General features: G+C 36.5%; 1 protein-coding gene across 1 annotated transcript in view; it reads right to left on the bottom strand.

Annotated features, from left to right (window-relative positions):
- The window catches only part of LOC102806213 (adhesion G protein-coupled receptor D1-like), a 47,407-nt gene that overhangs the window by 5,618 nt on the left and 19,190 nt on the right, over positions 1 to 22,599 (bottom strand). The window lies entirely within an intron of this gene.

The raw sequence follows: 22,599 nt of genomic DNA, 5'->3' as shown, positions 1-22,599 counted from the left end.
CATACAGAACCATGTCTATAAAACCATACAGAATTATGTCTATAAAACCACACAGAACCATGTCTATAAAACCATTCAGAACCTAGTCTATAAAACCATACAAAACCATGTCTATAAAACCATACAGAACCATGTCTATAAAACCACACAGAACCATGTTGTAAAACCATACAGAGCAATGTCTGCAAAACCATACAGAACCGTATCCACAAAACCACACAAAACCAGGTCTGAGAAACTACACAGAACCATGTCTGCAAACCCATAGAGAACCATGTCTATGAAACAATACAGAACCATAACTGCAACACGATACAGAACCATGTCTGCAAAACCATACAGAACCATGTCTAGAAGACCATGCAGAACCATGTCTACAAAACCATACAGAACCATGTCTATAAAACCATACAGAACCATGTCTATAAAACCACACAGATCCATGTTGTAAAACCATACAGAGCAATGTCTGCAAAACCATACAGAACCGGGTCCACAAAACCAGGTCTGCGAAACTACACAGAACCATGTCTGCAAACCCATAGAGAACCATGTCTATGAAACAATACAGAACCATAACTGCAACACGATACAGAACCATGTCTGCAAAACCATACAGAACCATGTCTAGAAGACCATGCAGAACCATGTCTACAAAACCATACAGAACCATGTCTATAAAACCATACAGAACCATGTCTATAAAACCACACAGATCCATGTTGTAAAACCATACAGAGCAATGTCTGCAAAACCATACAGAACCGGGTCCACAAAACCAGGTCTGCGAAACTACACAGAACCATGTCTGCAAACCCATAGAGAACCATGTCTATGAAACAATACAGAACCATGACTGCAACACCACACAGAACCATGTCTGCAAAACCATACAGAACCTAGTCTATAAAACCATACAGAACCATGTCTATAAAACCATACAGAACCATGTCTATAAAACCACACAGAACTATGTTGTAAAACCATACAGAGCAATGTCTGCAAAACCATACAGAACCGGGTCCACAAAACCACACAAAACCAGATCTGCGAAACTACACAGAACCATGTCTGCAAACCCATAGAGAACCATGTCTATGAAACAATACAGAACCATAACTGCAACACGATACAGAACCATGTCTGCAAAACCATACAGAACCTTGTCTAGAAAACCATACAGAACCATGTCTACAAAACCATACAGAACCATGTCTATAAAACCATACAGAACCATGTCTATAAAACCACACAGATCCATGTTGTAAAACCATACAGAGCAATGTCTGCAAAACCATACAGAACTGGGTCCACAAAACCAGGTCTGCGAAACTACACAGAACCATGTCTGCAAACCCATAGAGAACCATGTCTATGAAACAATACAGAACCATGACTGCAACACCATACAGAACCATGTCTAGAAAACCATACAGAACCATGTCTGCAAAACCATACAGAACCATGTCCAGAAAACCATACAGAACCATGTCTACGGAACCATACAGAACTATGTCTAGAAAACCACACAGAATCATGTCTACAGAACCATGTCTACAAAACCATACAGAACCATATCTACAAAACCATACAGAACTATGTCCATAACCATACAGAACTATGTATATAAACCATACAGAACCATGTCTACAAAACCATACAGAACCGTGTCTATAAAACCATACAGAACCATATATATATATATATAACCATACAGAACCAAGTCTGTAAGACGATACAGTACCATGTCTATAAAACCATACAGAACCATCTCTAGAAAACCATACAGAACGATGTCTAGAAGACCATACAGAACCATGTCTATAAAACCATACAGAACCATCTCTAGAAAACCTTACAGAACGATGTCTATAAAACCATACAGAACGATGTCTATAAAAGCATACAGAACCATGTCTAGAAAACCATACAGAACTATGTCTAGAAACCATACAGAACCATGTCTACAAAACCATACAGAACCATGTCTATAAAACCATACAGAACAATGTCTAGAAAACCATACAGAACCATGTGTACAAAACCATACAGAAGTATGTCTAGAAAATCATACAGAACCATGTCTAAAAAACCATACAGAACCATGTCTAGAAAACCATACAGAACCAGGTCTACAAAACCATACAGAACGATGTCTACAGAACCATGTCCAGAAAACCATACAGAACCATGTCTACGGAACCATACAGAACCATGTCTACGGAACCATACAGAACTATGTCTAGAAAACCATACAGTACCATGTCTGCAAAACCATTCAGAACCATGTCTACAAAACCATACAGAACCATGTCTATAAAACCATACAGAACCATGTCTATAAAAACATACATTACCATGTCTGCAAAACCATACAGAACCATGTCTATAAACCCATACAGAACCATGTCTATAAAACAATATAGCACTATGTCTAGAAAATCATACAGAACCATGTTTACGAAACCATACAGAACCATGTCTACATAACCATACAGAACCATGTCTACAAAACCATACAGAACTATGTTTACAAAACCATACAGAACCATGTCTAGAAAACCATACAGAACCATGTCTAGAAAACCATTCAGAACCATGTCTAGAAAACCATTCAGAACCATGTCTAGAAAACCATACAGAACTATGTCCAGAAGACCATACAGAACCATGTCTATAAAACCATACAGAACCATGTCTATAAAACCATACAGAACGATGTCTAGAAGACCATACAGAACCATGTCTATAAAACCATACAGAACCATCTCTAGAAAACCATACAGAACGATGTCTATAAAACCATACAGAACGATGTCTATAAAAGCATACAGAACCATGTCTAGAAAACCATACAGAACTATGTCTAGAAACCATACAGAACCATGTCTACAAAACCATACAGAACCATGTCTACAAAACCATACAGAACCATGTCTATAAAACCATACAGAACCATGTCTAGAAAACCAAACAGAACCATGTGTACAAAACCATACAGAAGTATGTCTAGAAAATCATACAGAACCATGTTTAGAAAACCATACAGAACCATGTCTAGAAAACCATACAGAACCATGTCTACAGAACCATGTCCAGAAAACCACACAGAACCATGTCTACGGAACCATACAGAACTATGTCTAGAAAACCACACAGAGCCATGTCTACAGAACCATGTCTACAAAACCATACAGAACCATATCTACAAAACCATACAGAACCATGTCTACAAAACCATACAGAACCATGTCTATAAAACAATATAGCACTATGTCTAGAAAACCATACAGAACCATGTTTACGAAACCATACAGAACCATGTCTACAAAACCATACAGAACTATGTTTACAAAACCATACTGAACCATGTCTAGAAAACCATACAGAACCATGTCTAGAAAACCATACAGAACCACGTCTAGAAAACCATACAGAACTATGTCTAGAAAACCATACAGAACCATGTCTATAAAACCATACAGAACCATCTCTAGAAAACCATACAGAACGATGTCTAGAAGACCACACAGAACCATGTCTATAAAACCATACAGAACCATCTCTAGAAAACCATACAGAACTATGTCTAGACACCGTACAGAACCATGTCTACAAAACCATACAGAACCATGTCTACAAAACCATACAGAACCATGTCTATAAAGCCATACAGAACCATGTCTAGAAAACCATACAGAACCATGTATACAAAACCATACAGAAGTATGTCTAGAAAATCATACAGAACCATGTCTAGAAAACCATACAGAACCATGTCTAGAAAACCATACAGAACCATGTCTACAAAACCATACAGAACTATGTCCAGAAAACCATACAGAACCATGTCTACAGAACCATGTCTAGAAAACCATACAGAACCATGTCTACGGAACCATACAGAACTATGTCTAGAAAACCACACAGAACCATGTCTACAGAACCATGTCTACAAAACCATACAGAACCATATCTACAAAACCATACAGAACCATGTCTACAAAACCATACAGAACCATGTCTATAAAACCATACAGACCTATGTCTAGAAAACCATACAGTACCATGTCTGCTAAACCATACAGCACCATGTCTACAAAACCATACAGAACTATGTCCATAACCATACAGAACTATGTATATAAACCATACAGAACCATGTCTACAAAACCATACAGAACCGTGTCTATAAAACCATACAGAACCATCTCTAGAAATCCATACAGAACGATGTCTAGAAGACCATACAGAACCATGTCTATAAAACCATACAGAACCATCTCTAGAAAACCTTACTGAACGATGTCTATAAAACCATACAGAACGATGTCTATAAAAGCATACAGAACCATGTCTAGAAAACCATACAGAACTATGTCTAGAAACCATACAGAACCATGTCTACAAAACCATACAGAACCATGTCTACAAAACCATACAGAACCATGTCTATAAAACCATACAGAACAATGTCTAGAAAACCATACAGAACCATGTGTACAAAACCATACAGAAGTATGTCTAGAAAATCATACAGAACCATGTCTAAAAAACCATACAGAACCATGTCTAGAAAACCATACAGAACCAGGTCTACAAAACCATACAGAACGATGTCTACAGAACCATGTCCAGAAAACCATACAGAACCATGTCTACGGAACCATACAGAACCATGTCTACGGAACCATACAGAACTATGTCTAGAAAACCATACAGTACCATGTCTGCAAAACCATTCAGAACCATGTCTACAAAACCGTACAGAACCATGTCTATAAAACCATACAGAACCATGTCTATAAAAACATACATTACCATGTCTGCAAAACCATACAGAAACATGTCTATAAACCCATACAGAACCATGTCTATAAAACAATATAGCACTATGTCTAGAAAATCATACAGAACCATGTTTACGAAACCATACAGAACCATGTCTACATAACCATACAGAACCATTTCTACAAAACCATACAGAACTATGTTTACAAAACCATACAGAACCATGTCTAGAAAACCATACAGAACCATGTCTAGAAAACCATTCAGAACCATGTCTAGAAAACCATTCAGAACCATGTCTAGAAAACCATACAGAACTATGTCCAGAAGACCATACAGAACCATGTCTATAAAACCATACAGAACCATCTCTAGAAAACCATACAGAACGATGTCTAGAAGACCATACAGAACCATGTCTATAAAACCATACAGAACCATCTCTAGAAAACCATACAGAACGATGTCTATAAAACCATACAGAACGATGTCTATAAAAGCATACAGAACCATGTCTAGAAAACCATACAGAACTATGTCTAGAAACCATACAGAACCATGTCTACAAAACCATACAGAACCATGTCTACAAAACCATACAGAACGATGTCTATAAAACCATACAGAACCATGTCTAGAAAACCATACAGAACCATGTGTACAAAACCATACAGAAGTATGTCTAGAAAATCATACAGAACCATGTTTAGAAAACCATACAGAACCATGTCTAGAAAACCATACAGAACCATGTCTACAGAACCATGTCCAGAAAACCACACAGAACCATGTCTACGGAACCATACAGAACTATGTCTAGAAAACCACACAGAGCCATGTCTACAGAACCATGTCTACAAAACCATACAGAACCATATCTACAAAACCATACAGAACCATGTCTACAAAACCATACAGAACCATGTCTATAAAACAATAAAGCACTATGTCTAGAAAACCATACAGAACCATGTTTACGAAACCATACAGAACCATGTCTACAAAACCATACAGAACTATGTTTACAAAACCATACTGAACCATGTCTAGAAAACCATACAGAACCATGTCTAGAAAACCATACAGAACCACGTCTAGAAAACCATACAGAACTATGTCTACAAAACCATACAGAACCATGTCTATAAAACCATACAGAACCATCTCTAGAAAACCATACAGAACGATGTCTAGAAGACCACACAGAACCATGTCTATAAAACCATACAGAACCATCTCTAGAAAACCATACAGAACTATGTCTAGACACCGTACAGAACCATGTCTACAAAACCATACAGAACCATGTCTACAAAACCATACAGAACCATGTCTATAAAGCCATACAGAACCATGTCTAGAAAACCATACAGAACCATGTATACAAAAACATACAGAAGTATGTCTAGAAAATCATACAGAACCATGTCTAGAAAACCATACAGAACCATGTCTAGAAAACCATACAGAACCATGTCTACAAAACCATACAGAACTATGTCTAGAAAACCATACAGAACCATTTCTACAGAACCATGTCCAGAAAACCATACAGAACCATGTCTACGGAACCATACAGAACTATGTCTAGAAAACCACACAGAACCATGTCTACAGAACCATGTCTACAAAACCATACAGAACCATATCTACAAAACCATACAGAACCATGTCTACAAAACCATACAGAACCATGTCTAGAAAACCATGCAGACCTATGTCTAGAAAACCATACAGTACCATGTCTGCTAAACCATACAGCACCATGTCTACAAAACCATACAGAACTATGTCCATAACCATACAGAACTATGTATATAAACCATACAGAACCATGTCTAGAAAACCACACAGAACCATGTGTACAAAACCATACAGAACCATGTCTGCAAAACCATAGAGAACCATGTCTAGAAAACCATACAGAACCATGTCTAGAAAACCATACAGAACCATCTCTATAAAACCATACAGAACCATGTCTATAAAACCATACAGTACCATGTCTGCAAAACCATACAGAATCATGTCTAGAAAACCATACAAAACCATGTCTATAAAACCATACAGAATTATGTCTATAAACCACACAGAACCATGTCTTGAAAACCATACAGAACCATGTCTAAAAAACTATACAGTACCATGTCTAAAAAAAATAAAGAACCATGTCTATAAAACCATACAGAACCATGTCTACAAAACCATACAGAACTATGTATATAAACCATACAGAACCATGTCTAGAAAACCATACAGAACCATGTATGTAAAACCATACAGAATCATGTCTACAAAACCATACAGAACTATGTCTATAAAACCATAAAGAACCATTTCTAGAGAAACATACAGAACCATATATGTAAAACCACACAGAACCATGTTTACAGAACCATGACTAGAAAACCATACAGAACCATGTCTAGAAAACCATACAGAACCATGTCTACAAAACCATACAGAACTATAACTATAAAACCATACAGAACCATGTCTAGAGAAACATACAGAACCATATATATAAAACCATACAGAACCATGTCTAGAAAACCATTCAGAACCATGTCTAGAAAACCATACAGAACTATGTCCAGAAGACCATACAGAACCATGTCTATAAAACCATACAGAACCATGTCTATAAAACCATACAGAACTATGTCCAGAAGACCATACAGAACCATGTCTATAAAACCATACAGAACCATCTCTAGAAAACCATACAGAACGATGTCTAGAAGACCATACAGAAACATGTCTATAAAACCATACAGAACCATCTCTAGAAAACCATACAGAACGATGTCTATAAAACCATACAGAACGATGTCTATAAAAGCATACAGAACCATGTCTAGAAAACCATACAGAACTATGTCTAGAAACCATACAGAACCATGTCTACAAAACCATACAGAACCATGTCTACAAAACCATACAGAACGATGTCTATAAAACCATACAGAACCATGTCTAGAAAACCATACAGAACCATGTGTACAAAACCATACAGAAGTATGTCTAGAAAATCATACAGAACCATGTTTAGAAAACCATACAGAACCATGTCTAGAAAACCATACAGAACCATGTCTACAGAACCATGTCCAGAAAACCACACAGAACCATGTCTACGGAACCATACAGAACTATGTCTAGAAAACCACACAGAGCCATGTCTACAGAACCATGTCTACAAAACCATACAGAACCATATCTACAAAACCATACAGAACCATGTCTACAAAACCATACAGAACCATGTCTATAAAACAATAAAGCACTATGTCTAGAAAACCATACAGAACCATGTTTACGAAACCATACAGAACCATGTCTACAAAACCATACAGAACTATGTTTACAAAACCATACTGAACCATGTCTAGAAAACCATACAGAACCATGTCTAGAAAACCATACAGAACCACGTCTAGAAAACCATACAGAACTATGTCTACAAAACCATACAGAACCATGTCTATAAAACCATACAGAACCATCTCTAGAAAACCATACAGAACGATGTCTAGAAGACCACACAGAACCATGTCTATAAAACCATACAGAACCATCTCTAGAAAACCATACAGAACTATGTCTAGACACCGTACAGAACCATGTCTACAAAACCATACAGAACCATGTCTACAAAACCATACAGAACCATGTCTATAAAGCCATACAGAACCATGTCTAGAAAACCATACAGAACCATGTATACAAAACCATACAGAAGTATGTCTAGAAAATCATACAGAACCATGTCTAGAAAACCATACAGAACCATGTCTAGAAAACCATACAGAACCATGTCTACAAAACCATACAGAACTATGTCTAGAAAACCATACAGAACCATTTCTACAGAACCATGTCCAGAAAACCATACAGAACCATGTCTACGGAACCATACAGAACTATGTCTAGAAAACCACACAGAACCATGTCTACAGAACCATGTCTACAAAACCATACAGAACCATATCTACAAAACCATACAGAACCATGTCTACAAAACCATACAGAACCATGTCTAGAAAACCATGCAGACCTATGTCTAGAAAACCATACAGTACCATGTCTGCTAAACCATACAGCACCATGTCTACAAAACCATACAGAACTATGTCCATAACCATACAGAACTATGTATATAAACCATACAGAACCATGTCTAGAAAACCACACAGAACCATGTGTACAAAACCATACAGAACCATGTCTGCAAAACCATAGAGAACCATGTCTAGAAAACCATACAGAACCATGTCTAGAAAACCATACAGAACCATCTCTATAAAACCATACAGAACCATGTCTATAAAACCATACAGTACCATGTCTGCAAAACCATACAGAATCATGTCTAGAAAACCATACAAAACCATGTCTATAAAACCATACAGAATTATGTCTATAAACCACACAGAACCATGTCTTGAAAACCATACAGAACCATGTCTAAAAAACTATACAGTACCATGTCTAAAGAAAATAAAGAACCATGTCTATAAAACCATACAGAACCATGTCTACAAAACCATACAGAACTATGTATATAAACCATACAGAACCATGTCTAGAAAACCATACAGAACCATGTATGTAAAACCATACAGAATCATGTCTACAAAACCATACAGAACTATGTCTATAAAACCATAAAGAACCATTTCTAGAGAAACATACAGAACCATATATGTAAAACCACACAGAACCATGTTTACAGAACCATGACTAGAAAACCATACAGAACCATGTCTAGAAAACCATACAGAACCATGTCTACAAAACCATACAGAACTATAACTATAAAACCATACAGAACCATGTCTAGAGAAACATACAGAACCATATATATAAAACCATACAGAACCATGTCTAGAAAACCATTCAGAACCATGTCTAGAAAACCATACAGAACTATGTCCAGAAGACCATACAGAACCATGTCTATAAAACCATACAGAACCATGTCTATAAAACCATACAGAACGATGTCTAGAAGACCATACAGAACCATGTCTATAAAACCATACAGAACCATCTCTAGAAAACCATACAGAACGATGTCTATAAAACCATACAGAACGATGTCTATAAAAGCATACAGAACCATGTCTAGAAAACCATACAGAACTATGTCTAGAAACCATACAGAACCATGTCTACAAAACCATACAGAACCATGTCTACAAAACCATACAGAACCATGTCTATAAAACCATGCAGAACCATGTCTAGAAAACCAAACAGAACCATGTGTACAAAACCATACAGAAGTATGTCTAGAAAATCATACAGAACCATGTTTAGAAAACCATACAGAACCATGTCTAGAAAACCATACAGAACCATGTCTACAGAACCATGTCCAGAAAACCACACAGAACCATGTCTACGGAACCATACAGAACTATGTCTAGAAAACCACACAGAGCCATGTCTACAGAACCATGTCTACAAAACCATACAGAACCATATCTACAAAACCATACAGAACCATGTCTACAAAACCATACAGAACCATGTCTATAAAACAATATAGCACTATGTCTAGAAAACCATACAGAACCATGTTTACGAAACCATACAGAACCATGTCTACAAAACCATACAGAACTATGTTTACAAAACCATACTGAACCATGTCTAGAAAACCATACAGAACCATGTCTAGAAAACCATACAGAACCACGTCTAGAAAACCATACAGAACTATGTCTAGAAAACCATACAGAACCATGTCTATAAAACCATACAGAACCATCTCTAGAAAACCATACAGAACGATGTCTAGAAGACCACACAGAACCATGTCTATAAAACCATACAGAACCATCTCTAGAAAACCATACAGAACTATGTCTAGACACCGTACAGAATCATGTCTACAAAACCATACAGAACCATGTCTACAAAACCATACAGAACCATGTCTATAAAGCCATACAGAACCATGTCTAGAAAACCATACAGAACCATGTATACAAAACCATACAGAAGTATGTCTAGAAAATCATACAGAACCATGTCTAGAAAACCATACAGAACCATGTCTAGAAAACCATACAGAACCATGTCTACAAAACCATACAGAACTATGTCTAGAAAACCATACAGAACCATGTCTACAGAACCATGTCTAGAAAACCATACAGAACCATGTCTACGGAACCATACAGAACTATGTCTAGAAAACCACACAGAACCATGTCTACAGAACCATGTCTACAAAACCATACAGAACCATATCTACAAAACCATACAGAACCATGTCTACAAAACCATACAGAACCATGTCTATAAAACCATACAGACCTATGTCTAGAAAACCATACAGTACCATGTCTGCTAAACCATACAGCACCATGTCTACAAAACCATACAGAACTATGTCCATAACCATACAGAACTATGTATATAAACCATACAGAACCATGTCTACAAAACCATACAGAACCGTGTCTATAAAACCATACAGAACCATCTCTAGAAAACCATACAGAACGATGTCTAGAAGACCATACAGAACCATGTCTATAAAACCATACAGAACCATCTCTAGAAAACCTTACTGAACGATGTCTATAAAACCATACAGAACGATGTCTATAAAAGCATACAGAACCATGTCTATAAAGCCATACAGAACTATGTCTAGAAACCATACAGAACCATGTCTACAAAACCATACAGAACCATGTCTACAAAACCATACAGAACCATGTCCATAAAACCATACAGAACAATGTCTAGAAAACCATACAGAACCATGTGTACAAAACCATACAGAAGTATGTCTAGAAAATCATACAGAACCATGTCTAAAAAACCATACAGAACCATGTCTAGAAAACCATACAGAACCAGGTCTACAAAACCATACAGAACGATGTCTACAGAACCATGTCCAGAAAACCATACAGAACCATGTCTACGGAACCATACAGAACCATGTCTACGGAACCATACAGAACTATGTCTAGAAAACCATACAGTACCATGTCTGCAAAACCATTCAGAACCATGTCTACAAAACCGTACAGAACCATGTCTATAAAACCATACAGAACCATGTCTATAAAAACATACATTACCATGTCTGCAAAACCATACAGAAACATGTCTATAAACCCATACAGAACCATGTCTATAAAACAATATAGCACTATGTCTAGAAAATCATACAGAACCATGTTTACGAAACCATACAGAACCATGTCTACATAACCATACAGAACCATTTCTACAAAACCATACAGAACTATGTTTACAAAACCATACAGAACCATGTCTAGAAAAACATACAGAACCATGTCTAGAAAACCATTCAGAACCATGTCTAGAAAACCATTCAGAACCATGTCTAGAAAACCATACAGAACTATGTCCAGAAGACCATACAGAACCATGTCTATAAAACCATACAGAACCATCTCTAGAAAACCATACAGAACGATGTCTAGAAGACCATACAGAACCATGTCTATAAAACCATACAGAACCATCTCTAGAAAACCATACAGAACGATGTCTATAAAACCATACAGAACGATGTCTATAAAAGCATACAGAACCATGTCTAGAAAACCATACAGAACTATGTCTAGAAACCATACAGAACCATGTCTACAAAACCATACAGAACCATGTCTACAAAACCATACAGAACGATGTCTATAAAACCATACAGAACCATGTCTAGAAAACCATACAGAACCATGTGTACAAAACCATACAGAAGTATGTCTAGAAAATCATACAGAACCATGTTTAGAAAACCATACAGAACCATGTCTAGAAAACCATACAGAACCATGTCTACAGAACCATGTCCAGAAAACCACACAGAACCATGTCTACGGAACCATACAGAACTATGTCTAGAAAACCACACAGAGCCATGTCTACAGAACCATGTCTACAAAACCATACAGAACCATATCTACAAAACCATACAGAACCATGTCTACAAAACCATACAGAACCATGTCTATAAAACAATAAAGCACTATGTCTAGAAAACCATACAGAACCATGTTTACGAAACCATACAGAACCATGTCTACAAAACCATACAGAACCATGTCTATAAAACCATACAGAACAATGTCTAGAAAACCATACAGAACCATGTGTACAAAACCATACAGAAGTATGTCTAGAAAATCATACAGAACCATGTCTAAAAAAACATACAGAACCATGTCTAGAAAACCATACAGAACCAGGTCTACAAAACCATACAGAACGATGTCTACAGAACCATGTCCAGAAAACCATACAGAACCATGTCTACGGAACCATACAGAACCATGTCTACGGAACCATACAGAACTATGTCTAGAAAACCATACAGTACCATGTCTGCAAAACCATTCAGAACCATGTCTACAAAACCGTACAGAACCATGTCTATAAAACCATACAGAACCATGTCTATAAAAACATACATTACCATGTCTGCAAAACCATACAGAAACATGTCTATAAACCCATACAGAACCATGTCTATAAAACAATATAGCACTATGTCTAGAAAATCATACAGAACCATGTTTACGAAACCATACAGAACCATGTCTACATAACCATACAGAACCATTTCTACAAAACCATACAGAACTATGTTTACAAAACCATACAGAACCATGTCTAGAAAACCATACAGAACCATGTCTAGAAAACCATTCAGAACCATGTCTAGAAAACCATTCAGAACCATGTCTAGAAAACCATACAGAACTATGTCCAGAAGACCATACAGAACCATGTCTATAAAACCATACAGAACCATCTCTAGAAAACCATACAGAACGATGTCTAGAAGACCATACAGAACCATGTCTATAAAACCATACAGAACCATCTCTAGAAAACCATACAGAACGATGTCTATAAAACCATACAGAACGATGTCTATAAAAGCATACAGAACCATGTCTAGAAAACCATACAGAACTATGTCTAGAAACCACACAGAACCATGTCTACAAAACCATACAGAACCATGTCTACAAAACCATACAGAACGATGTCTATAAAACCATACAGAACCATGTCTAGAAAACCATACAGAACCATGTGTACAAAACCATACAGAAGTATGTCTAGAAAATCATACAGAACCATGTTTAGAAAACCATACAGAACCATGTCTAGAAAACCATACAGAACCATGTCTACAGAACTATGTCCAGAAAACCACACAGAACCATGTCTACGGAACCATACAGAACTATGTCTAGAAAACCACACAGAGCCATGTCTACAGAACCATGTCTACAAAACCATACAGAACCATATCTACAAAACCATACAGAACCATGTCTACAAAACCATACAGAACCATGTCTATAAAACAATAAAGCACTATGTCTAGAAAACCATACAGAACCATGTTTACGAAACCATACAGAACCATGTCTACAAAACCATACAGAACTATGTTTACAAAACCATACTGAACCATGTCTAGAAAACCATACAGAACCATGTCTAGAAAACCATACAGAACCACGTCTAGAAAACCATACAGAACTATGTCTACAAAACCATACAGAACCATGTCTATAAAACCATACAGAACCATCTCTAGAAAACCATACAGAACGATGTCTAGAAGACCACACAGAACCATGTCTATAAAACCATACAGAACCATCTCTAGAAAACCATACAGAACTATGTCTAGACACCGTACAGAACCATGTCTACAAAACCATACAGAACCATGTCTACAAAACCATACAGAACCATGTCTATAAAGCCATACAGAACCATGTCTAGAAAACCATACAGAACCATGTATACAAAACCATACAGAAGTATGTCTAGAAAATCATACAGAACCATGTCTAGAAAACCATACAGAACCATGTCTAGAAAACCATACAGAACCATGTCTACAAAACCATACAGAACTATGTCTAGAAAACCATACAGAACCATTTCTACAGAACCATGTCCAGAAAACCATACAGAACCATGTCTACGGAACCATACAGAACTATGTCTAGAAAACCACACAGAACCATGTCTACAGAACCATGTCTACAAAACCATACAGAACCATATCTACAAAACCATACAGAACCATGTCTACAAAACCATACAGAACCATGTCTAGAAAACCATGCCGACCTATGTCTAGAAAACCATACAGTACCATGTCTGCTAAACCATACAGCACCATGTCTACAAAACCATACAGAACTATGTCCATAACCATACAGAACTATGTATATAAACCATACAGAACCATGTCTAGAAAACCACACAGAACCATGTGTACAAAACCATACAGAACCATGTCTGCAAAACCATAGAGAACCATGTCTAGAAAACCATACAGAACCATGTCTAGAAAACCATACAGAACCATCTCTATAAAACCATACAGAACCATGTCTATAAAACCATACAGTACCATGTCTGCAAAACCATACAGAATCATGTCTAGAAAACCATATAAAACCATGTCTATAAAACCATACAGAATTATGTCTATAAACCACACAGAACCATGTCTTGAAAACCATACAGAACCATGTCTAAAAAACTATACAGTACCATGTCTAAAAAAAATAAAGAACCATGTCTATAAAACCATACAGAACCATGTCTACAAAACCATACAGAACTATGTATATAAACCATACAGAACCATGTCTAGAAAACCATACAGAACCATGTATGTAAAACCATACAGAATCATGTCTACAAAACCATACAGAACTATGTCTATAAAACCATAAAGAACCATTTCTAGAGAAACATACAGAACCATATATGTAAAACCACACAGAACCATGTTTACAGAACCATGACTAGAAAACCATACAGAACCATGTCTAGAAAACCATACAGAACCATGTCTACAAAACCATACAGAACTATAACTATAAAACCATACAGAACCATGTCTAGAGAAACATACAGAACCATATATATAAAACCATACAGAACCATGTATATAAAACCATACAGAACCATGTCTACAAAACCATACAGAACCATGTCTAGAAAACCACACAGAACCATGTCTAGAAAACCATAGAGAACTATGTCTAGAAAACCATTCAGAACCATGTCTACAAAACCATACAGAACCATGTCTACAAAACCATACAGAACCATGTCTTCAAAACCATACAGAACCATGTCTACAAAACCATACAGAACTATGTCTAGAAAACCACACAGAACGATGTCTAGAAAACCATACAGAACGATGTCTAGAAAACCATACCGAACTATGTCTATAAAACCATACAGAACCATGTCTATAAAACCATACAGAACCATGTCTACAAAACCATACAGAACCATGTCTACAAAACCATACAGAACCATGTCTAGAAAACCATACAGAACTATGTCTATAAAACCATACAGAACCATGTCTATAAAACCATACAGAACCATGTTTACAAAACCATACAGAACCATGTCTTCAAAACCATACAGAACGATGTCTAGAAAACCATACAGAACCATGTCTAGAAAATCATACAGAACCATGTCTAGAAAACCATACAGAACTATGACTAGAAAACCATACAGAACCATGTCTACATAACCATGTGCAGAAAACCATACAGAACCATGTCTATGGAACCATACAGAACTATGTCTAGAAAACCACACAGAACCATGTCTACAGAACCATGTCTACAAAACCATACAGAACCATATCTACAAAACCATACAGAACCATGTCTACAAACCATACAGAACCATGTCTATAAAACAATATACTACTATGTCTAGAAAACCATACAGACCCATGTTTACGAAACCATACAGAACCATGTCTACATAATCATACAGAACCATGTCTACAAAAGCATACAGAACTATGTTTACAATACCATACAGAACGATGTCTAGAAGACCATACAGAACCATGTCTATAAAACCATACAGAACCATCTCTAGAAAATCATACAGAACGATGTCTATAAAACCATACAGAACGATGTCTATAAAAGCATACAGAACCATCTCTAGAAAACCATACAGAACTATGTCTAGAAACAATACAGAACCATGTCTATAAAACCATACAGAACCATGTCTAGAAAACCATACAGAACCATGTATACAAAACCATACAGAAGTATGTCTAGAAAATCATACAGAACTATGTCTAGAAAACCATATAGAACCATGTCTAGAAAACCATACAGAACCATGTCTACAAAACCATACAGAACTATGTCTAGAAAACCATACAGAACCATGTCTACAGAACCATGTCCAGAAAACCATACAGAACCATGTCTACGGAACCATACAGAACTATGTCTAGAAAACCACACAGAACCATGTCTACAGAACCATGTCAACAAAATCATACAGAACCATATCTACAAAACCAACAGAACCATGTCTACAAAACCATACAGAACCATGTCTAGAAAACCATACAGACCTATGTCTAGAAAACCATACAGTATCATGTCTGCTAAACCATACAGCACCATGTCTACAAAACCATACAGGACTATGTCCATAACCATACAGAACCATGTATATAAACCATACAGAACCATGTCTAGAAAACCATACAGAACCATGTGTACAAAACCATACAGAACCATGGCTGAAAAACCATACAGAACCATGTCTAGAAAACCATACAGAACCATGTCTAGAAAACCATACAGAACCATCTCTATAAAACCATACAGAACCATGTCTATAAAACCATACAGTACCATGTCTGCAAAACCATACAGAATCATGTCTGCAAAATCATACAGAACTATGTCTAGAAAACCATACAGAACCATGTCTACAGAACCATGTCCAGAAAACCATGCAGAACCATGTCTATGGAACCATACAGAACTATGTCTAGAAAACCACACAGAACCGTGTCTACAGATCCATGTCTTCAAAACCATACAGAACCATATCTACAAAACCATACAGAACCATGTCTATAAAACCATACAGAACTATGTCTATAAACCACACAGCACCATGTCTAAAAAACCATACAGAACCATGTCTACAAAACCATACAGAATCATGTCTACAAAACCATACAGAACCATGTCTGCAAAACCATACAGAACCATGTCTAGAAAACCACACAGAACCATGTCTACAAAACCATACAGAACCATGTCTACAAAACCATACAGAACCATGTCTACAAAACCATACAGAACTATGTCTATAAAACCATACAGAACCATGTCTATAAAACCATACAGAACCATGTCTGCAAAACCATACAGAACGATGTCTAGAAAACCACACAGAACCATGTCTAGAAAACCATACAGATCCATGTCTACAAAACCATACAGAACTATGTCTAGAAAACCATACAGAACCATGTCTACAGAACCATGTCTAGAAAACCATACAGAACCATGTCTAGAAAACCATACAGAACTATGTCTAGAAAACCATACAGAACCATGTCTATAAAACCATACAGAACCATCTCTAGAAAACCATACAGAACGATGTCTAGAAGACCATACAGAACCATGTCTATAAAACAATATAGCACTATGTCTAGAAAACCATACAGAACCATGTTTACGAAACCATACAGAACCATGTCTACATAACCATACAGAACCATGTCTACAATAGCATACAGAACTATGTCTAGAAACCATACAGAACCATGTCTACAAAAACATACAGAACCATGTCTAGAAAATCATACAGAACCATGTCTATAAAACCATACAGAACCATGTCTAGAAAACCATACAGAACCATGTATACAAAACCATACAGATGTATGTCTAGAAAATCATACAGAACCATGTCTACAGAACCATGTCCAGAAAACCATACAGAACCATGTCTACGGAACCATACAGAACTATGTCTAGAAAACCACACAGAACTATGTCTACAGAACCATGTCTACAAAACCATACAGAACCATATCTACAAAACCATACAGAACCATTTCTACAAAACCATACAGAACCATGTCTAGAAAACCATACAGACCTATGTCTAGAAGACCATACAGAACCATGTCTATAAAACAATATAGCACTATGTCTAGAAAACCATACAGAACCATGTTTACGAAACCATACAGAACCATGTCTACGTAACCATACAGAACCATGTCTACAAAAGCATACAGAACTATGTCTAGAAACCATACAGAACCATGTCTACAAAAACATACAGAACTATGTCTAGAAAATCATACAGAACCATGTCTATAAAACCATACAGAACCATGTCTAGAAAACCATACAGAACCATGTCTAGAAAACCATACAGAACCATGTCTACAAAACCATACAGAACTATGTCTAGAAAACCATACAGAACCATGTCTACAGAACCATGTCCAGAAAACCATACAGAACCATGTCTACGGAACCATACAGAACTATGTCTAGAAAACCACACAGAACCATGTCTACAGAACCATGTCTACAAAACCATACAGAACCATATCTACAAAACCATACAGAACCATTTCTACAAAACCATACAGAACCATGTCTAGAAAACCATACAGACCTATGTCTAGAAAACCACACAATACCATGTCTGCTAAACCATACAGCACCATGTCTACAAAACCATACAGAACGATGTCCATAACCATACAGAACTATGTATATAAACCATACAGAACCATGTCTAGAAAACCATACAGAACCATGTGTACAAAACCATACAGAACTATGTCTGCAAAACCATACAGAACCATGTATACAAAACCATACAGAACCATGTCTAGAAAAACATACAGACCTATGTCTAGAAAACCATACAGTATCATGTCTGCTAAACCATACAGCACCATGTCTACAAAACCATACAGAACTATGTCCATAATCATACAGAACCATGTATATAAACCATACAGAACCATGTCTAGAAAACCATACAGAACCATGTGTACAAAACCATACAGGACCATGTCTGAAAAACCATACAGAACCATGTCTAGAAAACCATACAGAACCATGTCTAGAAAACCATACAGAACCATCTCTATAAAACCATACAGAACCATGTCTATAAAACCATACAGTACCATGTCTGCAAAACCATACAGAACCATATCTAGAAAACCATACAAAACCATGTCTATAAAACCATACAGAACTATGTCTATAAACCACACAGCACCATGTCTAAAAACCATACAGAACCATGTCTACAAAACCATACAGAACCATGTCTACAAAACCATACAGAACCATGTCTGCAAAACCATACAGAACCATGTCTAGAAAACCACACAGAACCATGTCTACAAAACCATACAGAACCATGTCTGCAAAACCATACAGAACCATGTCTACAAAACCATACAGAACTATGTCTATAAAACCATACAGAACCATGTCTATAAAACCATACAGAACCATGTCTACAAAACCATACAGAACCATGTCTGCAAAACCATACAGAACGATGTCTAGAAAACCACACAGAACCATGTCTAGAAAACCATACAGAACCATGTCTACAAAACCATACAGAACTATGTCTAGAAAACCATACAGAACCATGTCTACAGAAACATGTCCAGAAAACCATACAGAACCATGTCTATGGAACCATACAGAACTATGTCTAGAAAACCACACAGAACCGTGTCTACAGATCCATGTCTTCAAAACCATACAGAACCATATCTACAAAACCATACAGAACCATGTCTACAAAACCATACAGAACCATGTCTATAAAACACTATAGCACTATGTCTAGAAAACCATACAGAACCATGTTTACGAAACCATACAGAACCATGTCTACATAACCATACAGAACCATGTCTACAAAAGCATACAGAACTATGTTTACAAAACCATACAGAACCATGTCTAGAAAACCATACAGAACCATGTCTAGAAAACCATACAGAACTATGTCTAGAAAACCATACAGAACCATGTCTATAAAACCATACAGAACCATCTCTAGAAAACCATACAGAACGATGTCTAGAAGACCATACAGAATCAATGTCTATAAAACCATACAGAACCATCTCTAGAAAACCATACAGAACGATGTCTATAAAACCATACAGAACGATGTTTATAAAAGCATACAGAACCATGTCTAGAAAACCATACAGAACTATGTCTAGAAACCATACAGAACCATGTCTATAAAACCATACAGAACCATGTATACAAAACCATACAGAAGTATGTCTAGAAAATCATACAGAACCATGTCTAGAAAACCATACAGAACCATGTCAAGAAAACCATACAGAACCATGTCTACAAAACCATACAGAACTATGTCTAGAAAACCATACAGAACCAAGTCTACAGAACCATGTCCAGAAAGCCATACAGAACCATATCTACGGAACCATACAGAACTATGTCTAGAAAACCACACAGAACCATGTCTACAGAACCATGTCTACAAAACCATACAGAACCATATCTACAAAACCATACAGAACCATTTCTACAAAACCATACAGAACCATGTCTAGAAAACCATACAGACCTATGTCTAGAAAACCATACAGTACCATGTCTGCTAAACCATACAGCACCATGTCTACAAAACCATACAGAACTATGTCCATAACCATACAGAACTATGTATATAAACCATACAGAACCATGTCTAGAAAACCATACAGAACCATGTGTACAAAACCATACAGAACCATGTCTGCAAAACCATACAGAACCATGTCTAGAAAACCATACAGAACCATGTCTAGAAAACCATACAGAACCATCTCTATAAAACCATACAGAACCATGTCTATAAAACCATACAGTACCATGTCTGCAAAACCATATAGAACCATGTCTAGAAAACCATACAAAACCATGTCTAGAAAACCATACAGAACTATGTCTGTAAACCACACAGCACCATGTCTAGAAAACCATACAGAACCATGTCTAAAAAAACATACAGAACCATGTCTATAAATCCATACAGAACCATGTCTACAAAACCATACAGAACTATGTATATAAAGCATACAGAACCATGTCTAGAAAACCATACAGAACCATGTCTATAAAACCATACAGAATCATGTCTACAAAACCATACAGAACTATGTCTATAAAACCATACAGAACCATATATATAAAACCATACAGAACCATGTTTACAGAACCATGTCTAGAAAACCATACAGAACCATGTCTAGAAAACCATACAGAACCATGTCTACAAAACCATACAGAACCATGTCTACAAAATCATACAGAACTATGTCTATAAAACCATACAGAACCATGTCTAGAGAAACATACAGAACGATATATATAAAACCATACAGAACCATGTCTACAAAACCATACAGAACCATGTCTATAAAACACTATAGCACTATGTCTAGAAAACCATACAGAACCATGTTTACGAAACCATACAGAACCATGTCTACATAACCATACAGAACCATGTCTACAAAAGCATACAGAACTATGTTTACAAAACCATACAGAACCATGTCTAGAAAACCATACAGAACCATGTCTAGAAAACCATACAGAACTATGTCTAGAAAACCATACAGAACCATGTCTATAAAACCATACAGAACCATCTCTAGAAAACCATACAGAACGATGTCTAGAAGACCATACAGAATCAATGTCTATAAAACCATACAGAACCATCTCTAGAAAACCATACAGAACGATGTCTATAAAACCATACAGAACGATGTTTATAAAAGCATACAGAACCATGTCTAGAAAACCATACAGAACTATGTCTAGAAACCATACAGAACCATGTCTATAAAACCATACAGAACCATGTATACAAAACCATACAGAAGTATGT

Source organism: Saccoglossus kowalevskii, chromosome 4 (assembly GCF_978046115.1).
Source record: "Saccoglossus kowalevskii chromosome 4, keSacKowa6.1, whole genome shotgun sequence".
NCBI classification, from domain to species: Eukaryota; Metazoa; Hemichordata; class Enteropneusta; family Harrimaniidae; genus Saccoglossus; species Saccoglossus kowalevskii.
The sequence above is the reverse complement of the archived record's forward strand: the minus strand, read 5'-3'. Positions and strand labels throughout refer to the sequence as shown.